General features: G+C 37.0%; 1 protein-coding gene across 1 annotated transcript in view; it reads left to right on the forward strand.

Annotated features, from left to right (window-relative positions):
- Nucleotides 1-684: 684 nt before the first annotated feature.
- The window catches only part of PAK2 (p21 (RAC1) activated kinase 2), a 96,885-nt gene continuing 85,232 nt past the window's right edge, over nucleotides 685-12,337 (forward strand). Inside the window, exon 1 of the mRNA XM_024578141.4 lies at nucleotides 685-948. The gene's annotated coding sequence lies outside the window, so the exon portion shown is untranslated. The remainder of the gene's footprint in view (nucleotides 949-12,337) is intronic.

Here is a 12,337-nt window from a genome sequence, read left to right on the forward strand (position 1 = left end):
CCCTACTGGGGACCTGGCCTGCAACCCAGGCATGTGTCCTGACTGGGAATGGAACCCGGGACCTTTTGGTTTGCAGGCAGCCACTTAATCCACTGAGCCACACCACCTAGGGCTATTACTGTGTTTTAATATTTGTAAACTACAGAAGCAGTGACTTGTGTTCACCATTATATCCCTGAGGACTTTTGCTACATATTACACAAATACTTGTAGTGTTAGTGGATACACTGATAACTCCTCCGAGGATAAAACACGAAGGACTTCATTTGCAAGGAGGTGGGACTTAATTTAGCAGCATAATATAGAAGAGTTTGTAGGTAAAAAGCAACATGGATAATGGATAAATTCCCACAAATGTCCTGGAGCAGATTCATGTTATAGCAGTTATCTGTCAGCATCTTTGGTTGGTATGAAACTGAGGGAGACGAAGTTGAATCGGATGAAGAAACTGGCCGGCTGTCTCAATATAAAGCATACCCCGCCCCCCCCCCCCGCCCCCCCGCCCCGCGCCAATTCTCGAAAAGAGTTGTTCACATTTCTAACTACAACTCCCAGTGGCCCCCACGCGCGCCCGCCTATTGGGAGGCAGAGTCCCCTGGAGCACCGGGCGTCAGGCCGGCAGAGGGTGTCCTGGCTCCGCCCCTCCCCGCTCTCTGCCTTGGCCCTGCCCTAGGGTTGTGGCCACGCGCTGGGACTGCTGTAGTTCCGCTTCCCCTCCAGCGCGGGCCGTCGCCATTGCAGAAGTCTCCCTGTCCTCCCCTCCCGGCGTCCGCTCGGCCTAGCGGAGGCCGCGGCTGCGCTGCAGCGCGGCTCGTCTTCCCGTCCTGCTCCCCCTTCCGTCTCCACCACACCCCCGCCCCGCGCAACGCGCTTGCCCCGGCGGCGCCGCAGCTTGCTGGGAGCTCGGACGGAGGAACCTCGCTGGGCGGGGACCTTTCCTCGCCAGGGGTAAGTGTGCACACTGGCCGGGTAGCGGGGCTGTCGCTCTCCTTCCTTCTTCCTTCTCTGCGGCCTGGCGGGCGCTGGCGGCCCCGGGCAGCCGACCTGCTCTTCTCAGGGCCAGGGCCGCCGCCACCTGCGTGCCTGAAGCCGCGGGTCCCGGGGCGGTGGCTCATTGTCTGCTCCCTAGGGCTGTTTTTTTCTCCGCTTTTGCCCGAAGTGGGAAGCTTGCTGGGCCGGTGAGGGCTGACTCTTCCTGGACCAGCCCTGCCCTGTCCCGTGTCGCGCCGCGGGCTCTGTTCTCTCTTGGTCTTCCTTCCCTCGCGTTTCAACCTCCTTTTCTCCCCTTACTTCAGTGTTCGACCAGTCGTCTCGGTTTTTATTCTTGGATTTTTCCTGTCCTACTGAGTCGCAGCCCCTCCTTACTAGCCCCCTCTGTTCATCCCAGTTTTACTGCTTAGGCATATTGTCTCGAGTCCTATTTCTAAACTAAAATCTAATCTCTTCCATATTTCGCATTCGTAAGAGTGTTTTAGGGCCTGTCCTTAAGAACAGGACTCTGGGATCTTCTTGTGATTTTTGTCTAATCTTCAGCAAGAGGATGACTATTTGCTTCTTTAGGTAATTTAGGTGTAGACTGACTTTTGACCATGTTTGGTTTTCTTCAAAACAACAGACACCAGGGCGCGTGCGCGCGCGCGCACACACACACACACACACACACACACACACTCCACGTTCCCATAAATTTCTCAGTGGACTTAACTTTTTGACTAATTATTTAAAGATAAAGTTCACCCAAGAACTGAAGTGTTAAAAGTAATTGCCATTGTCAGTTGCTATAGGGTTGTTCTCTTTCTTGTATCTTAATTTAAATGGGAATACTCTGGATCGAGCGCGATTTGTTTCCTCCTTTATAAATAATTCCAACTCCCATTGACATAATTATCTCCGTTCTACTTTACAAGTCATCTATAGTTTTCTTTTTTAACCTCTGTAAAAAGACAATCAAAATGGTTAGGCCTAAAATTAGACGAGCTGTGTTTTGGATCAAGGTTGCGCACGTCACGTTTTTCCCCCTGCTCTGTTCGACTCTTCCGCTCTTATAAGTAGGCAGGATATTGAAATGGACAAGAATTTGCTCTGGGGGTTTTGTTTTTGTAGGGTTATCCAAAAGAATAACATTAAGTGAAGTTAGATTGAGATGAAGGCAGTGAATAATAATTTTTAAAGCAGGTTACAACTTGCCACCTTTTCCAGATGCTCTGTGGCATTTGTAAAATACACTCATACTTACTTCTGTATTTTATATGTATGTGAAAAATATACATATATATAAATGAAAAGCCTTGTTCATGGTCTCCTATTTAGGGTATTGATTTAAGGCAGTTCTTTCATCCTTGGCTTTTAAATCTGATTTAAGGAGTACACTGATTTACATTGTGAAAAGTGAGCCTTAGAATGTTTTTGACCTGTAACTAACCTAAATTTAGTGAATTTTGTGTTTTCGCTAAACAGTCCATTGTTACCTTAGACTTAGTACTGAGGTTCAATACTGGCAGCATTTGGCACTGTCAGTTGTCCTCAACCTAATGAGAGGTCTTGTTGGCATGAGGCCTTAAGGTATAGAATGTTAGCGTTCAAAACTTGGTCTGTGAAGTCAGCTTCTCCACTAGTTCTTTCTATAAGCACACTTTTACTAAGGAAGAGTGCCTGTGTATGGTGTTTCTCTTGGGGCCTTGTTTCCTGGTTTACCAATTATTCAAAGAGAGAGTTCTTCTGGACTTTGTGACATTTAATACCAAATTCATAAAGTTACAGTGAGTTTGTAGTTGGAGTACATCTCCTGAACAAGCGAATAGGGGTTCCTATGTTTCTGTGATGTTTGCCGTAGGCCAGTTTCCAAGTAGACATGGTTAACAGGGTGTATATTTCTTTTTCAGTTATACTTTTTTAAAGAGAAAACTTAGAACCTGTTCAGGTAGCCAAGGATAAGCTTTCAATTGTACTTTTTAAAAAAGAGAGCTTGTTCAAAAAGCTCTCTTTTAGCTAAGGATAAAATAAGTCAGTACTATTAAATCCTTCCTATGTTTAATCTGTTAATATTGATGATTCTAATAATCAAGTAAAAGGTTTCTTTTGGCTTTATAAATTGTATACTTTTGATGAACATTTGAAACTGGGCCCTGTTTAAAGCTTCGGGGGTTCTGATCAATTTGTTTTCAAAGGCCTGCTTCCAGACTAATCAGAGAGAAGGTGGCGGTTTACATCTGAGTCATCCTTTGTGTCTTTCTTGTACCTTGGTAGAAGCAGAAAGAGAAGGAAAAAATAACTCCTATTATCTTGAAGGAATACTGATTGTTTTCTTCTGTGATCAGAATTGAGTTTCCCTACTTCTCTATTGTAGGATCACTAACCTTAACAGGAGTCAATCTGGATACTCATGCAGGAAATGAGTTTTAGTTTATTATTTCTAAGGTTCATTAGTACTTACATATTCCATGTATCCCAGGTGGTTAAGAGCTGGGGACCTGGGTTTAAATCCTGGTTCTTCCTACTTGATCTTGGCCAAGATATGCATTCTTTTCAAGACCTGATTTTTTTTTTTAATCTGTAAAATGGAAAAAATAATTATGATATAATACAGATTTCATAGGGCTTTTTAGAGCAGTGAGAAAATGCAGGTGAAGTACTTAGTAAATGCATACTTAATAAATAAATGTTAGTAAATATTCCATTCTAAAATAAGTTTTACACTTAATTGCTTCTACAGCAAATTTCTACTCCCAGACTTAGATTGAAGACTACTTTCTGAAAGAGGTTGGAATCTCAGGACCAAGTTTCTGAGACCATAACTGTTAATTATTTTTTCAGGAAAAAAAAATTAGTTTCACCACTAAAATAAAATACAGGTTTTTTTGAATATAGGCTACTCATATTTTAAAAATAGGCATAATTCTCAGAAAATTTGGCAAGTAATGAAAATTATTAAGGAACAGGACAAAAATCACTTTATTTTCAGCCCTCAAGGTTAACTATTATAACAGACTAGTGTTTTTTCCTTTTTTTAAAAATTAAAATCCAAAAGAGGAACATGCTTATTATACAAGGTTCAAGCAAGTCAGTTACTTAAGAGTAAAAAGTGAAGATTATTAGTCTTTCCTCACTTTCTAGGCCCATTCCTTAGGGGTACCCACTGTTAATAATTTTGTTTGATCTATGCAATTAGAAATAAGTGCCATGTGTATAGTTTTTACCTTTTTAAAATTAAAAATTGGTTAATTTGCATTCTTTTTCATATCGATACAGATAGTTATAATCTCATCTTTCTCCAGTCATGAGATATTCCATTGTATAGTTGTACTTTAATTACTCATGGTCATTTATGTTAGTTTCAGTTTTGAGCAACTAAAACTAAAGCCTTAAGGAACTTCTTAATAACTTTGTGCACATGCATATGTATGTAAGTATTTCCATTAAAAAAATTCTTAAATGTACATTTCAAGTTTCAGTAGATGCCAGATTTCCTTCCTAAAAGGCTGTCTAACCCTGGCTACTATGATTCAGTGGGTTGAGCACAGGCTGGTCCCTAGTTGGGGATGTGCAGGAGGCAGCCGATTGATGTTTCTCTCTCACATCAATGTTTCTCTCTCTTTCTCCACCCCCCTCCATCTATGAAATAATTAAAGTCTTTTTTTTAAAGGCTATCTGTACTTATTGTAGATGCTCTTTATACATGGTACATATTAATTCTTTGCCTTCTGTTTAAGAACTTTCTTGTTTCCCCTTTATCAAAAAACAGTTCCTCTATATTGTCTTGTACTTTTAATAATATGTTGTATTTTAATCTTAGTCCTGGACATTTTTTTGTTCTTGGGTAGAGCAAGTAAGAGAGTTCAATTTTTTTTTCTTAATCTTACATGAGGACGTGTTTCATTTTTTTCTTTTTTAAGATTTTCCCAAGGTTTTTATTTTTTTAAGTATATTTTATTGATTATGCTATTACAGTTGTCCAATACGTATAAAAGTCTCCATCTATAAAATGTTTAATGTATTTTCTTGATTATGCTATTACAGTTGTCCCATTTTTTCCTCCCCTTTATTCTCCTCAGCCCTCCAGCATCCCCACCCCCTTAGTTCATATCCATGGGTTGTACATATAGGTTCTTTGGCTTCTCCATTTCCTATCCTGTTCTTCACCTCCCCTTGTCTATTTTGTACCTACCAATTACACTTCTTATTCCCTGTACCATTTCTCCCGTTCTTCCTCCCATTCCCTCCGCCCTGATAACCCTCCATGTGATCTCCATTTCTGTGATTCTGTTCCTGTTCTAGTTGTTGCTTAGTTCTTGTTTTCGTTTTTTAGGTTCAGTTGGTAGTTGGGAATTTGTTGTCATTTTTACTGTTCATATTTTTTATTTTTTTCTTAGATAAGTTCCTTTAGCATTTCATATAATAAGGGCTTGATGATTATGAACTCCTTTAACTTGACCTTATCTGGGAAGTACTTTATCTGCCCTTCCATTCTAAATGATAGCTTTGCTGGATAAAGTGATCTTGGATGTAGGACCTTGCCTTTCATGACTTGGAATACTTCTTTCCAGCCCCTTCTTGACTGTAAGTTTTCTTTTGAGAAATCAGCTGACAGTCTTATGGGCACTCCTTTGTAGGTAACTGTCTCCTTTCCTCTTGCTGCTTTTAAGCTTCTCTCTTTAACATGTTTTTTGTTTTTGAAATTGATTTTAGAGAGAGAAGAAGGGAGGGAGAAGGAGAAACATTATTGATGGGTTGCCTCCCATACACGCCTGGGGAGAGGGTTGGAACCTGCAACCTAGGTATGTTCCCTGATTGGAATCGAACATGCAACCCTCTGGTGTACAGGAAGGCGCTCCAACAGAGACACAGGCCAAGGCAGAGAGTTTTAAAAATATAAAATAGTTTGGCTACTGAAATATAGATATAAAAATTTTTTTAGGAGTTTGAGGTTAGTGTGAAAATTAGTTGCATTATAAGGATTCAGAAAGTAATATTGTAATGGCTTTACTATAAGCATCACATCTGAAAAGGAAAGAAAAATACTCCTTTTGACCTGTCTCTTGTCACCTATTTAGTTTATCCTCATCCTTCAAATCTCAGTATAGCTTTCTTTGGGAGTCTTTCCTGATCTCCACTATGACTTTGGTATTCTTGCCCTGCCTGGATATCTCAGTTGGTTAGAGCATCTTCTAGATATGCCAAGGTTGTGGGTTGCATATCCTGTCAGGGCACGTACTAATAGCGACCAGCGAATGCACAAATAAGTGGAAAAACAAATCAGTGCTTCTTTCTCTGTCTTCCTCCCTTTCTGTCTCTCTAAAACCAGTTTTTTTAAAAAAGATATCTTACTGTTCTTGTATTTTTCTTAACATGTTGATCTATAACCTTAATTTGTAATGTGCTGAAAATATGAGTTATCTGGAAACAAGTTTCTCAGTTTTTGTCAGTTGAAACTAATCTAGGAGGGAGGTGCAAGACGTACTCACTAGTGTTGGTTAAAACTCATCCACATGACCCTGGCTGGTGTGGCTCAGTGGATCGAGCACTGGCCTACAAACTAGAAGGTTGCCAGTTCAATTCCCAGTCAATGCACATGCCTGGGTTGTAGACCAGGTCCCCAGTTGGGGACGTGCAAGATGCAACCACACGTTATAATCCTTATAATGCAACCACAAGGATTATAATCCTTATAATGCAACCACAAGATGCTTCTCTCCCTCTCTGTCTCTTCCCCTCTCTCTAAAAATTAAAAAAGAAAAACAGTTATCCATATATATACACGTATATGTACAAGGCAGTTTTATATTTTTCTTATGTAAATGTTAATAGGTTCTGGAAAGATAGAAGGTTTTATTTTGCATTTATTTCATAAGAGCAAGGTGTATTTTCAGATGTAATCTTGGCTTTTAGAAATTCCTATTTTAATTTTAAGATTAGTAATTTACAGACTTATGAATGAAGCAAAATTGTTATATAATAAACACATGAGCACTAAGAGATGGGCTAAAGCATTTAGACAAAAATTTCAGGTGCTTTAAAGAGCAAATTATTAGTAAGACATTACATTGGCAGATATAATAGTAGAAGTATAGCCAGATGTTTGATAAAGTATCTCTGTTGTAAATTTTTCCTAAACTTTTTTTTAAAATTCTCATTACCTATGGATAACTACTGTTGATATTTTGGTATGTTATCTGCTAGTACTTCTGTATATATATGTATGGATACATAGTTTGCTTTTATAAAATTGGAATCATATTCTGTGTAATTTGCTATCTTCCTCTTTTTACTTAACATTAAATCTTGAAAGTTTTCCTTTGTTATTAAAAATTCTTTTTTAAATGATTTTTAAATGTTTACTTAACATACTGTCGTAAAGCTATGCCTTAGTTTTACTATTTTCCTATTGCTGAATATGTAACTTACTTTTTAAAAGGTTTTGTTTATTTTTAGAGAGAGGAAAGAGAGGGAGAGAACTATCAATGGGTGGTTGCCTCTTGTGTACCCCCTGCTGGGGACCTGGACCACAACCCAGGCATATGCTCTGGCTGGGAATTGGACCTGTGACCCTTTGGTTTGCAGTCCAGCACTCAATCCACTGAGCCACACCAGCCAGGGCATTTTTCCAGTATTTTTTATAAGCAATACTGTGGTAAATATTTATTCCTGATTACAAGTTTAGAATATTTTTGAAGAAGTGGAATTACCAATTGAAAAGGTGTGGCATTTAAAAGTCTTAAATTGACCCTTCAGAGAGGTTTGATGTGTACTATTACTAGAAATGTGAGTCTTATTTTATTTCTGAAAAGTACATAGAAGTAATAGATATTTGTGTTTACTGTTATCTTTATTATTTGCCTGGACTTCAATAAAATTTTACTTACTTTTGTTTTCCTGATTTATTGTCTGTGAAAATAATAGTAACTTTTGCCTCCTTTCCAATAGTCATAATATTTATTTCTGTTTGAGGTCTTTATTAGATTGGGCAGAATCTCAAAGACATGGTTAAATAAAATAAATGATAATTGTCTTGGAATATCTCTGGTGTTTTTACAATTAACAATGAAGACAGCCATTAGTTTTAGAGAGAGATTCTTTATTATTTTTTCTGTTCCTACTTCACAAAAAATAGGAATGACTTCTGAATTTCATGGAAATTTTTTTTTGTAACACTTATTTAGGAGATGATAAAGTTTTTCTTCTTTCAACTACTGATAAGGGTATATAATAAATTTTCTGGTAACCAAAGGCATATGAGGAATCAAAATCCCACTCATGTTAGTCAAGTGTACAGAATTTACTGAAAGGATAGAGAATCTCCTAGAAGTTTAGTTTAATAAGAGTACACAGGACTTGTGCAGTTATTTCTTTAGTCTTTTGAGAATCTTGTTCATGACTTTTGATAATGTCTTCCAAAGATTATACAGTATTTTAAGATTTTCAAATTTTTTATATAGATGTATATGTTCTTATTAAAATGTGGTATTTCTATCTTTTATTAGTGATTTTATTATTTTTCTTGACTTAATTTGCCAAATGTCTACTTAGTGGTTTGTTATAACTTGCTTTGAGATTTATTCTGTTGGTTTCCCTGATTTCTGTTCTTTATTTTGCTCTTCGTGCTTTTTTCATTATTTTTGTTACACCTTTTTTTTAAAACTCAAATTCTTAGTTCTTTTTTTTTAAATTTTTAAATAATGAAGCTATTTAGTGCTCTTAATTTACCTCTTGAGTACAGCTTTGGCTGCATTCTGATTTACAAGAATGATATTCTTATAGTCACCAAACAAGTAATTGGTAGTTCTAGGTTAATTTTCTCGTTGACTCAAGAGGTGTTTAGGCTCTGAGTTCAGGTGTGGCTCAGTTGGTTAGGCATTCATTGTCCTGCAAAGCGAAAGGTCAGCAGTTTGATTCCTGGTCAGCTCACATGCCTAGGTTATGGGTTCCATCCCTGGCTGGGGTGCCTGTGAGAGGCAACTGATTGATGTTACTCTTGCACATTGATGTTTCTCTCCCTCTTTTTCTTCCCCCCCTCTAAAAAGTAAATAAATAAAGTCTTTTAAAAATTAGCTAAAAATGTATCTAGCTGACATAATGAATCAATTTAAAGATTAAGATTGAGAAAAATGGCAGTGAGCACTGAATCCATCTCAATAATGTTTAAATAATTTTTTTTGAGAATTTTTATGAGTTTATTTGAACCAAACTGATGACAGTTACTAGGAAGCAAGATCTCAAGTGCTTCTAAATAATTTGTGTTAACACTGAATGTAATTACCAGCATAAGTCTTGAAATAAGATGAAGTTAAAAAGCGTGGCATGTACCAAAAATACACTAACAATCTTCTGAGGTCCCGAGCTCTCCATAGAGAGGGAAAGGGAAATAAACTGAGGATGGGTTGGTGAGGGAAAAAAAGTCTTAGGCATTTGGGGAGTCAAAGTAAAATTTTTTTTCAGGTTGACAAATCAGAAAAGTTTACTTTTTAAAAATTTAAATACATACTTGAATTCATTTAAACTATAAATTAATGTACTTTAAAAACGACATATACATTCCCAAATATCTGAGATAAAAGCAAGCCAAGTAATCTATAAACAAAATAACAGAAAACATGAGATAACTGGATAAACAAAATGTAGTATATACATACAGTGGAATAGTATTTAGCCTTAAAAAGGAATGAGGTAAGTTATACATGCTACAACATGGAAGAACTAGGCTGCTTATGGAGGAATGGGGAGTTAGTGCTTAATGAGTATAGATGTTAGTTTGGAAAAGATGAAGTCCTGGAGATGGCTGGTGGTGATGGTTGTATAACATGTAAATGTACTTAATGCCAAAAAACTGTATACTTAAAAATGGTTAAGATGGTAATTTTATGTTATGTATATTTTACATCAATTAAGTACTGATCAGTCATTAAAAAACACTAAGCATTAAATAAAATGACGGAAACACACCCAACAGAATTTATTTTAGCAATGCATATAAATGTTTTAACATTCATTTTAGATTAAAACAAAAATGAACTACACATAATTTTAAAAAGACAACTAAAACAATGGCATGGAAGGACAAAGTTGGATAGTAAGTAAGTGAATAAAGAAAATATGGAGAGGAATTTACAATAAGTAAAGTTCAAGGTTAAGAAATTAAATGTGATAGTAATTTTTATTGATGAGGTGGGATCGTAATGAAAATCTTTAGCAGTATGGAACTTACACATGCACCAAATAATACTATATGAAACACATGATAAAAATCATTGAAGACAACAGAACAAGACATAAACCACAGATGGGGAGAAAATATTTTCAGGAGAAATATCTGATTTTATAACGAATGGTTACTCAAAATACACAAAGAACTCTTAAAACTCAACAATAAGAAAATGAACAACCCAATTAAAAATGAGCAAAAGATCTGAAGAGAGAACTCACCAAAGATGACGTATACTACAGATGACAAACATTCAGAAAGAGGCTTATCATCATACATCAGTAGGGAATTAAAAGTTAAAGCAATGAGATACCACTGCACACTTATTAGAATGGCTGACATCGAAGAAAACACTTGACAACATCAGATGGCTGGTGAGGATGTTCAGCAACACTGTTGCTGAGAAAGCAAAGTTACTATTTGGCCACTTTGAAATACAATTTAGCAGTTTCTTATAAAACTAAATATGCTCTTATCATACAATCCAGCAATCGTGGTTCTTGGTATTTACTCAAATCAACTGAAAATGTATGCCCACACAAAATCCAAACAAAAATGTTGATAGCAGCTTAATTTGTAATCGCCAAATGTGAAAGCAACCAAGATATCCTTTTGGAGGTAAATGGGTAAACAAACTGGTACTCTTGGACAGTAGAATATTATTCAGTGCTAAAAAGGAATGAGCCATCAAGCTATGAAATAATACAGGGGAAACTTAAATGCATATTGCTAAGTGAAAGAAGTCAGGTTGAGAAAGTTACATACTTAGGATTCCAACTGTATGACATTCTGGAAAAGGCAAAACTGTGGAGACAGTTAAAAGCGTCAGTGGTTCTCAGGAGTTCTAGTGAGGGGAGAAAGATAAATAGGTTGAGCACAGGGGATTTTAAGAGTTGGAAAACTATTCTGAATGATAGCATAATGGTGGATACATGCCATTGTACACTTATCCACACTTACAGCCTATAAACCAGCAAAAGTGAACCCTAATGTAAGCTACAGACTTCGGTTGATACTGATGTGTCAGTGTTGGTTCATTGATTGTAACAAACATGTCACATTGCAGGATGATGATAGGGGAGGGTCAGGAAAAGGGGGAGCTCGAAGTATGTGGGAACTCTATATTTTTGCTCAAATTTGCTGTGAAACTGAAATTTCTGTATAAAAGTTTTTTTAATTAAGTCGCTGGAAATAAAGGAAACTGAATACTCTTACTCAGCCAAGTGTGTAAGTAGGTACACACTTACCGTATACCTACTTGTTCTAAGCTCTGAATAGAATAACAAAACAATAAGTAAATTTAAAAAATAACTTCAGATGGAAGTGCTGTAAAGAAAAACATACATGCATAATCAATAAAATATAATTAGATTGAAAAAATGAGAAAGATATACAGAATGGCAAGAAGTTAGTGGGTTAGGTTGAGGCCATTTTAGATGGCTGATCAGGAAAGGCCTCTTCAAAACCATTACATCAAAAGGGAAGATAGTATTCAGACAGAAGAAACAAAAATTCCTGATTTGAAAACAGGCTTCTTGGAAACAATGCTACCACCTAGTGTTTGACAGATTAAGAAATGAATAAGGATGAAGTCATATAATTAATAACTATTAAATAATAAATGAAAGATAATTTGAATAAAGTTTAATTAACAGATACATAACATACTGTACCCTGCAAACAGAGAATACTCTCTTTGAGTTTCCAAAGAACACTTGCCAAATTAGAAACCCTCAATAAATTTAAAAGATATTTTAAAAGACTATAGTCACTGACAACAAGGGGAAAAAAGTGATTAGAACTGCCCTAAATACCTCTTTTTTAAAAAAAAGATTTTATTTACTTTTACAGACAGGGGAGGGAAGGAAGGAAGGAAGGAATGGAGAGAGAGAAACATCGATGTGAGAGAGAAGCATCGATGGGTTTCCTCTCACATGCATCCCAACCTGGGACCTGGCCTGCAACCCAGGCATGTGCCCTGACTGGGGATCAAACCAACTACCCTTTGGTTCGCAGGCCAGCGTCTGATCCACTGAGCCACACCAGACAGGGCAAGGTGAACACTTTTAACATATTTATTACCTCTACCCCTTGATTTTTAAATTGCCTTTTGGAGAAATAAAAATTTCATACTGTTGAACT

The sequence above is a fragment of the Desmodus rotundus genome, chromosome 2 (assembly GCF_022682495.2).
Source record: "Desmodus rotundus isolate HL8 chromosome 2, HLdesRot8A.1, whole genome shotgun sequence".
Classification (NCBI taxonomy): domain Eukaryota; kingdom Metazoa; phylum Chordata; class Mammalia; order Chiroptera; family Phyllostomidae; genus Desmodus; species Desmodus rotundus.